This window comes from Pseudophryne corroboree, chromosome 4, assembly GCF_028390025.1.
Source record: "Pseudophryne corroboree isolate aPseCor3 chromosome 4, aPseCor3.hap2, whole genome shotgun sequence".
NCBI classification, from domain to species: Eukaryota; Metazoa; Chordata; class Amphibia; order Anura; family Myobatrachidae; genus Pseudophryne; species Pseudophryne corroboree.
The window spans coordinates 450,985,242-450,995,854 of NC_086447.1; the positions used below are offsets into that span (position 1 = coordinate 450,985,242).

General features: G+C 46.8%; 1 non-coding gene across 1 annotated transcript; it reads left to right on the forward strand.

Moving 5' to 3' along the window:
• The first annotated feature begins 1,638 nt into the window (after window positions 1-1,638).
• On the forward strand, window positions 1,639-1,830 carry LOC134913230 (U2 spliceosomal RNA). The gene has a single exon (XR_010177040.1). It is a non-coding gene; the product is annotated as a U2 spliceosomal RNA (small nuclear RNA).
• Window positions 1,831-10,613: the final 8,783 nt, after the last annotated feature.

The following is a 10,613-nucleotide window of genomic DNA, read 5'->3' on the forward strand; positions in this document are numbered from 1 at the left end:
TACGATGCACTAACACCTTCGGCAGTTTTGTCTACAAAGGATGCCCTTTCTAGTACGGTAGTTCCTGGCCAGTGATCACGATGTATAGTGTTGGGTCTTGCACAACTGGGCTTTAGATTCTGTGACCTGAAGGTGCTTCAGTCTGTGGTGTTCAAAACAGGTCAGTTCCTCTACAAGGTGTCCATTGACGTTTGCAGGTAAGGTTTTCCTCCATTCGTATGCAGTCACTCTTCCACAATGTCTCTTATTTTCTGAAGGGAAGTGGACAGAATGCTACATATATAGATATGGTTTGTTGGTACTTTAGTACCATCATCTTTAGCCTCACCATAGAAGTGGATTATGGTAACAGCGGCAGCTGTTGGTCAGCTCCTTGTTTTTCTCTATTCGCCGGTATAGTGTAGAGCAGGCCTGGCCAACCTGTGGCTTTCCAGCTGTTTTAAAACTACAAGTCCCATCATGCTTTGCCACAGTTTTGCTATTAAGGAATGCTAAAACCGTGGCAGGGCATGCTGGGATGTGTAGTTTCACAACATCTGGAGAGCCACAGGTTGGCCAGGCCTGGTGTAGAGAAATTGGATTACTAGAGCTTTGCACTAGAGTGAGGAATGTCAAGGGTAGAAGAGACAAAAATAGCAACGAAGGGGCTCTTCTGTGTGTTCCCTCTGTTATCTCGCTGCTATGTAACAGGGTTTTTGATCTGCAGGTCGTGGTTTCTATGACTCTACACGCTACTCTTGGCATGTTATTTAGATACTTGTCATTGTTGGAGGTTTGTCTTCCAGGATTGTTTCCTCTGCTCTTGCCTCACAGGTAGGACAGCAGTCCAAGACATGGTTTACCGGTGTATAGGTGAGGGTTGCAGTCCCCTCACCTCGTTACCTCCTTATTTCTTCTATCAGGGGGTTGTGATTGTATGGGAGGGTTTTTACGTATAGCCCTACGTTCTAACTTGGATTTCCTTCTAGAATGCTTTTTTTTGCTAGTGTTCCAGAGGGTGTTTTTCGCTTGGTCCACTCTTGTATGCCACAGTCACTCGCTCAGGGTTTTCCATTACCTCTGTGAATGCAGGTTTTGGGTCAGAGTGAGAACTTCATGTTCTTTTGACTGTGCAAGAGCGCACATAGACAGCAGAATTCTGTCCTTACACAGCAGATTCTCCTATGCAGCCGACATTCCTAGGTGTCCAGTTGTCCCTGATTTTTCAAGGTATCACTTAAACCAGGCATGTCCAAACTGCGGCCCTCCAGCGGTTGAAAACTACACATCCCAGCATGCCCTGACACAGCTTTAGCATTCTCTGACAGCAAAACTGTGTCAGTGCATGCTGGGATATGTAGTTTCACAACAGCTGGAGGGTCGCAGTTTGGACATGCCTGACTTAAACCATAGCATTACTCTTTCAAGCTCCGGTTTGATTCCTGAGCTTGGTACTGGATCCAGTATCTTCTTGCAGTCAGCCTGTGGTTGTTACCATAGCAGTTGGAATATTTTTGTTACAGGATGCCTGTTGAGGCCATCTTTCCTGCAGCACAGTGTTCTCCTGTGGCTTTCTCTTCCTTCTAATTCAGGTAAAGTCCAGAAAGGAGTAATATTCTGGTCTTCGACTAGGTTTGCTCATACACTTGGTACCTTCCCATCACTTCTTGGTCCTTTGGATAAGATCGGATGTAGTATCTGTTCTTACCAGTTTTACTATCCGATACGCCCCCTCTCTGGGGCCCATTTATTAAAGGGAATTTTAGAATAAGGAGAAGAAAGAAAAACTTTCTCTTTCCACTCCACGCCTTGAGCTGGTATTGTAGTACTTCCAGGACCGGTACACAACACTTATTTTGTGTTGGACTTCCTAGTCTTGGTGGATCTCCACAATGGTCCTGACAGACAGGTCTTTTATGGGAGGTAGGTGCCAGGGTTTGGTGCTCTGTCCTGTCACTATCCCTTATGGCACTTGCTTATGGCAGTTGGCCACTACTGGCTCCTTGCTTCCACTCTTCTCAACCATTCTGCTTTCTGTTTGTCGGCTGACTACAGTATGCATTTTCACCATCTCTGGACATGGGCCCTCATTCCGAGTTGATCGCTCGCAAGGCGAATTTAGCAGAGTTGCTCACGCTAAGCCTACGCCTACTGGGAGTGTATCTTAGCTTCTTAAAATTGCGACCGATGTATTCGCAATATTGCGATTACAAACTACTTAGCAGTTTCAGAGTAGCTTCAGACTTACTCGGCATCTGCGTTCAGTTCAGTGCTTGTCGTTCCTGGTTTGACGTCATAAACACACCCAGCGTTCGCCCAGACACTCCCCCGTTTCTCCGGCCACTCCTGCGTTTTTTACGGAAACGGTAGCGTTTTTATCCACACGCCCCGAAAACGCCGTGTTTCCGCCCAGTAACACCCATTTCCTGTCAATCACACTACGTTCGCCAGAGCGAAGAAAAAGCCGTGAGTAAAAATACTATCTTCATTGTAAAATTACTTGGCGCAGTCGCAGTGCGAATATTGCGCATGCGTACTAAGCGGAATTTCACTGCGATGCGAAGAAAATTACCGAGCGAACGACTCGGAATGAGGGCCATGGTTAGCCCTCTTCGCGTATCTCTCGTACTGTTTCTATGTGCACATCAGATTCCTTGGTTGTGCTTTATCATTCCCCCAGTCAAAGCTAGTTGTCTCCTCAAAAGTCTCCCATTGGGTGGCTCTTCTCTGTCAATATCATTGCTAGTATTTTTCCCCTTGTTCTGACTCTGCTCGTTCTGGGCATTCCAGGAGGCCCTGGTGGGCTGCCAGGTGGAATGCTTCCGCTTCTCAATTTTTCTCTGTTTCTTTTTGGTCTGCGGTTCTTAATTGATCTGTTCTTGGGCGTACAGTTGGCCAGAGTTTTTCAGTTTCTGTGTTGGATACTACCCTGTCTGTAGGTCAAGGTTTAGCATATGATTTCCTTGGTGATCACTGTCTCCATCCTTGTGACCACTGTTCAGTTTGGTCGTAGTGTTCTGTGATTTCTCAGCGCCTTCTCACCCGGTAGGTCAACTTTGGGATGTCCCCATTGTCTATATGCTCCAGTGTCCCCTAGTTGATGAAGGAGAAAACAGGATTTTGGTACTTACATCCTTTTCTCCGATTCCATAGGGGGCAATGGACGCCCTCCTGGTGATGTTCCTTACAGCCGTATCCGTAGTCATTGCAGTTGGTTGTCTGCTGCATCTTGGTTGTTGCAGCATTTCCCGTTGTTCAGTCTTTGGACTTTTTGCTTAATTGGTTCCTTCTTCCTTTCTCTCCTTCCTCTGTTATCTCTGCTCTCAGTCTCCTCTTGGCTTGGTTTATCTAAACTGGGCCTGGAGGGGTATAGAGGTGGAGGAGCCAGCTACACTCTCTAAAAAAATTAAAGTGCAAGGCTCCAATTATCCACCCGTCTATGCTCCAGTGTCCCCTATGGATTTGGATGAAAGTATTTATTGGTAAGTACCAAAATCTATAGAGTGTAAGCTTGCGAGCAGGGCCTTCCTACCTCTATGACTGTTTGTTATCACCCATTTTGTTATTGTTATTTCAAATTGTAAAGCGCAACGGAATTTGCTGCGCTATATAAGAAACTGTTAATAAATAAATAAAATCCTATTTTTATAGGCATTAGAGTATTAGAACCATAGTAATCCTCCCCATACTTACTTTTAACTATGCTGACAATGAAACACTATTCCACAATATAACTTAAATAGGAAGGTACAGTTTATATTAAATATGTGATTGTTGAATGGACACAATGATTACAATGAGCTGTCTACCAGGTTCGGTGGTTAATCAGATCTAGTAAATTGCTCCCAACACTAATTAATGAATAATGCTGTCAATTTATGACAGAGAATGTTGGGTGATTTCCAATTATTTTTGTATGACTAGCGCTATTCACCAATCAAAGTGCTGGGAGAGGTTTTCTGGTAGGCGAGTCAAATAAATCTGTTTGGCCAGCCATCTGTTGGCCATGGCTGCCTTCCAACACAATTAAATGCTAGGCCCAACATGCCATTATCTAAATGAATTTGCAGTGTAGTGTCTATACACTAATGTCACCATAAAATGATATGCATTGTAAAGCCACAAGACTTTTGTAGTGTCTATATTGTAATGTCAATAGAGATTTCAGGGCCATAATTGTACAGCTGCTAGCTACTTATATAGTAGCCACCAGGACATAATTAGCCTTGTTTAGCAGTCAGTACTACGGTGTGTTTTATACACAATAGAATACTGTTTGCACTACATATTGATCACTTAAATGCTACATGTATTTTATACAGTACAGAGAATAGCCCCTTGTTGCAGGTCACCAAGATTAAATTCTGAAATACTAGTGACATATAGGAAGATCTCAGGGTGCCTCCATGTAAGCTGTCTCTCAATTTAGAAACATATGAATATACAGTATAACCAAAGCGGTGCTATTATTATGCAGCATAGGAACACCTGAGCAGAGGTGCCTGGATGTGGCTGGTGGCTTATCATATATTTGCAATTGTGTGTGACAGAGTCCTCTGCATTTCATAGAAAACTGTTAAAATGTATATTTGTACAAAAATAAATAAGAAGAAGTTTATTATTCTTCTGCATCAGCTTTGATAGATCATTCGTGGCTCACGTTGCCAAAAAGTTAACAACTACTGCAGACTGTAAGCTCATATTGCACTTTAGGAATAATTTCAGGTGCTATAAAACATTTTTTTTAGAAAAGGCAGTAGTAGTCATTTATTTTTATTTATTTTTTAAACCAAAAAAGAAATTTAAACCGGATACACACTCCCAAACAGGTGCCGCCGATCCGATGAACCCTCTGATCAGACAGAGTGATTATCGCATCGGTGCACACCTGAGCACACTGAGAAATTTCTTGCTCAGTGTGTACTTTCCCTTTCATCTCTTGAACAGGTTCGGTAGGTTGAGAACAAGATCGAGTGTGCAGCACACCCTATGTCGTTCCCCCGATCTGACTGTTGCAGGAGTGTTTGGAACCATTTATCAGCTTCAAACACTCCAACGCTGTTGCATACACACTATCCAATAGGCCTATATCGGCTGATTAGATCAGGCATGTCCAAACTGCGGCACTCCAGCTGTTGTGAAACTACATATCCCAGCATACCCTGACACAGTTTTGCTGTCAGAGAATGCTAAAGCTGTGTCAGGGCATGCTGGGATGTGTAGTTTCACAACAGCTGGAGGGCCGCAGTTTGGACATGCCTTGATTAGATAGTGTGTACCCAGCATAAACACGATTCATCAGTTAGAAATAAACATACTGTAAAACATTCAGTTCACAGGAATCAGAGACAGACATCTTATGGATCTTTTCGTTCTTACTTGTAGGATTATTTTAGAGCAAACCTCGTTACTTGATAATTTTGAATATGGAACATCTAATAAGGCAAATAATGCTAACAATGGTTACTTTACATTTCTGGGCTTTACAGAAAGTATTTAATTGTTAGTATCAGACCTTGTCCCACTGGGCTAACATTTATTATTGGTATATCTTTGGAGTGTGGAATTAAAACAGGAGCACCTCCCACCATGGGGAGATTGTATGTTTCACTACAGATAGAGGTCAGGTCAGAAACACACCTATGACACCGGCAATGGGCGCTAACAAACCTATCCACTGTGCAACGCAATGCTGAAACTATATGTGTGTGCCATGATTTCACACTTTATGAATTGCAAATTACCACAAAATGGGTCCTTTCATACAAGTACAGTATGAGGATTCTGAATCTGTATGAAAACTCTAACTGGAATATTAGTTTTATTTTTTAGTGGAAACTGCCATCTACTGGCATAAAAGGTCACAATATTTATGTACAGTTGTTTACAAGCAGAGTTGCAGGAGTCGCTGGAAGTTGCAGATCATACAGAATACGGAGAGCAGATACAATATTTACTTGAATGTTGCCAAACTACAGTACAGCATACAAAGATATTGGTATAAATGGTTCACGCAAGTAACTGTTACTAGCCTATAGTAATTATTACTTACTAGTGGTAAATCTTAGGCGGGACGCACAACACGTGGAACGGGTTCAATGATTTCGCGGCTGTCAGGATCCTGGTGGTCAGGAGACGGACGCCGGGATCCCGGCGGTCAGTGTACCGGCATCGAATGCAGTGTGTTGCATCGCAAGCTCGCTGCGCTCACCACGCATTGGACCCGGTGGTGACGTTCGGTCGCCACAGGGTTATATTCCCCCTTGGGTGGTGGCGTGGACCACCACCTGAGTGGTGATTCCATCCAGCGGCTCGTATGGTTTATCTAACACATTGTAACCTTTGTAGTGCACCTAAGATGGCTTCATCACCTGGTACACCGGTGGGTGGGATGAAAAAATACTTCTAGGCATTGCCTATTCTACCCACGGTAACCTATGTAATGCACCCAAAATGGCTACCTGGCCTGGTACCTTTCATGGGTGGGTTTTGTAACTTGTGGAATTTATTTCCCAAAATGACAGTACCAATACTGCATTAAGTTCATTATGTACACTATGGTCACTGTTTTTTTTGCAGAGGGGTACACTGGTATTCCACAGGGAATAACATCAGGGTGTAGAGTAGGATCTTGATCCGAGGCACCAACAGGCTAAAAGCTTTGACTGTTCCCAAGATGCTCAGCGCCGCCTCCTCTATAACCAGTGATCGCGCTGAGCCCCAAAAAAAGTGGGTCTCACGGGCCCCTCGCTTTTAAAATTTGGGGTCCTATCTGTCCTTTTCTGGGTCCCATCGGAAAGAAGGTTCATATTAATCTTATTAATTATTCAAATATAAAAAACAGACTTGACTTGGACACTACAAAAGTGCTGCAAAGGGGAGGATGGGGTGATAGTGCTGCTGCGCTGTGTAGCATACAGGACACTGCACCAGAGCTGTAACTAGACATTTCGGTGCCCTTTGGCAGAAAGTAAATTGGTGCTCCTCCTCCCATATTTTAAATCAAGGATAGTGCGCGCCGGAGGCGCGCACCAAAAATTTAGGTGCGTGGCTTCATGGGGAAAGAGCATAGCAACATAATAGTACCAATTCACATTACAACACACAGATACAGCACATTAAACACATTTCACCAGGTAGAGCACGTTACACACATTGCACCAGGTACAGCACGTTATACATATTACACCAGGTAGAGCACGTAATACACATTGCACCAGGTAGAGCACGTAATACAGATTGCGCCAGTTAGAACACCCTATACACCCTGCATCAGGTAGAGCACGTTATACACATTGCACCACGTAGAGCATGTTCCAGACATTGCACCAGGTAGAGCACGTTATACACATTGCGCCAGGTAGAGCATGTTATATACGTTTTATATGGTAGCAGGGAGTAAGGACAGAGCGACACCAGGGAGTAGGGACAGAGAGAGTAGGGACAGAGAGGCACCAGGAAGTAGGGACAGAGAGTGGCACCAGGGAGTAGGGACAGAGGTAGCATGGACAGAGAGAGGCACCAGGGAGTAGGGACAGAGAGAGGCACCAGGGAGTAGGGACAGTGGCACCAGGGAGTAGGGACAGAGGGAGTAGGGACAGACAGTGGCACCACGGAGTAGGGACCGAGGTAGCAGGGACAGAGAGAGGCACCAGGGAGTAGGGACAGAGGTAGCAGGGACAGAGAGAGGCACCAGGGAGTAGGAACAGGGAGAGTAGAGACAGGCACCAGGGAGTAGGGACAGTAGAGACAGAGAGAGGCACCAGGGAGTAGGGACAGAGAGAGGCACCAGGGAGTAGGGACAGAGAGAGTAGAGACAGAGAGAGGCACCAGGGAGTAGGGACAGAGAGAGGCACCAGGGAGTAGGGACAGAGAGGGGCACCAGGGAGTAGGGACAGAGAGGTAGGAGAGAGTGCAGCCTGGAACTCCCATTGGGGAGCACCACCATACCAACACCCTCCAGGGACCAGGCCCCCACCGCATACCTGTAAAAAGAACAGTTTGGGCTCCTCCATGGACACTGCCAGCTGCAGCGGCGTCACGCCGGGGGTCTGTCTCCATACCGGAGCTCTCCCTCCTCGGCCCCGCAGGACTCAGGCAGGCCGCGCCGCAGCACTCAGGGCAGTTCGGGGATCGGCATGAGGCCTACACCGGAGTCAGAGGATGCGGCCAGGGGGGAGCGGAAAACACGGTGGGGGCGGCCGCCTGGGTGGTGAGAAGAGGGGAATCAGCGCGGGGAGCGGCAGCATCCAGCCAGGGGCACAGGGAACCATCTGCCTCCACCTGGGTATATGCAGCAGCGGACTCAGCCGGGCAGGTGTCCAGTGGGCTGTCAGGGAGCAGCGGTTGAATCACGGCTACGCTACTTGCGGAGGGAGGGCACCTGCAGCCATTATTCGTGGGGGGGGGGGGGGGGGGGAGCATGCGGAGCAGAAGATGAGGGGAGGGCGGGGATTATCACACTCTTCATGGTCTCCGCCTCTTCCCTGTGTTGCTGTGGAGACAATGCCTGACTGACAACACAGGACAGCGCTGCGTGTGAGAGCGCGTCCTGAGGGACCCATCGTTTTTTTATATTTTTGTGTCCCCACCATCAATTTTGGGGTAAAATACACGCTATATCGCGTTTTTGCGATCACTGATAACCCCGCCTCAGGAGCTCAGTTTGTAAGTTGGTGCATGCAGGGCAGGCAGCTAACAGGCAGGGCTGCTCCAGCAGCCCTAAGAAGAGCTATTTTAATGAAGATAGAAGACTTCAAGGGCTGCAGCAGAGGCACTTTAGTGCTAGATATCATTCTGATATCTCCTGCTGCAGCTCCATCACCTCACCCAGCGGCGCTGTATACTCCTGCGTCCCTAGTTGCCAGGTACTTACAGCGGGGAATCTTCACTCAGGGCACACACACTAACCGAAGTTCTCCGTGGCCGCACTCAGGGAGGAGATAAGAGGGTCCCCCAGGTGGGACCCACTGGAAATTGCGATCCACCGCGGCCATTAAGAGGTGGGCTGCGCGCACTGGCGTGGACACTGAGGCAGTACAGGGACCCCACTAGACCACCAGGGCAAGGGCACAGGTTGGATTAGGCTATAATCCCATTTTATTAAGGCCCGCAGTACCCGGTGGTGAAGTCCAGCAAGGGGATAAGGCTGTGGCCCCTTCCCCAGCCCCTGGGCGCCATTTAGAGTAAATATTCCCGCCCTGGAGCTGCATCTCTCTGTCTCCCTCACTCCCTGTCAGCTTTTGGGCGCCATTACACACAGCTGCACTGATTCTGGGACTGCTTGGTGACGCCTCCTCTGTAAAGCTGCCTGCCTCATCAGCGCTGTGCATTTACAGGACACTTAAGTATTCTACATATCGTTTAGACAGTGTTAGTTAAGAACAAGTGCATACTTCAGGGTTATTTAGTACAAGTACCCTGTGATATTTATCCAGTTTTTACTGTGCATTGATATATACTGTATCTGTTTATATACATAGCTTTACTCAGTAGTAGTATTGCTAGTCCAGTGCAGTTTTATTGTTTGTCATAATTCCTGCATTGTACATGTGACTGTGTGTGTGCATATAGCTGCTGGGTGATCTCTACTCCGTGTAACTCACTCCTACTGCTATCCCTATATTCTGTAACCTGAGGGGCCCTGTGCGTCGGGGTTATTTAGATAATATAGGTATTTCACAGGATATACGTATTTTGTATTTTTCTCTGTGTTTTTCAGTAACATTTTACCTCAGAAATCCTCTGTTTGTGCTGTCACACTGCACAGGGGGGTTGTGTTAGGTATTATATCTGCTGATATTGTACTGTGTCGCCCGTGGTTTACGCTTTCATATCATGTCAGCTACAGGGGGCGATGGGTCTGGGGCTGATTCCACTGTGCGCGGTTATGATGTCACAGATGCATTTGAGGATAACATGGCTGCGGAGGGTTCAGGTTTTGGGGGCTCTGTACTCCCCAGTCAGTTTGTAACAACGGGGGCACATCAGGGTAGTGCCAGATTAAGGTCCTCATAGGCCTGGAGCTGAAATTTATGAAGGGCCTATTGTGTGCTAATGGTATGGGGGTGTGACCAGTGCTCTATAAATATATATATGTGTGTGTATGTATGTGTGTGAAACAGAAAAATCTCAGTGCTTATATTATTATATGCAATAATTATTTTACTTAAGAGGGGAGGGAAAAAAGGCATAAGAACAGTGGAAGATGGGAGTAAAACAGGAGGAAGAACAGGGTCTAGATGGGAGGAAGACTGGAGAGAGACAGGGAGGAGAATAGGGGTTAGATGGGAGGAAGATGGGAGGGGGTGCGAGAACAGGAGATGGGAGAGAGAAGGGAAGATGGCAGGAAGAAGGGAGGAAGATGGGTGGAAGAACAGGGGAAGATGGGAGGAAGAAAGGAGGGGAGACAGGTGGAAGAACAGGGGTTAGATGGGAGGAAGAACATGGGTTAGATATGGGGAAGAACAATGGAAGATGGGAGGAAGACTGGGAAGAACAGTCAGGTGATTTGGTGAGGGGGGTTTAGCCAGGTGACAGGGGTGATTTGTCTGGAGGGGGGTTAGCCTGGTGAGAGGGGGAGGACGGGGATTAGGCTGGTGGTGGGGGGGTTCATTTTGTGAGGGGGTTTAGCC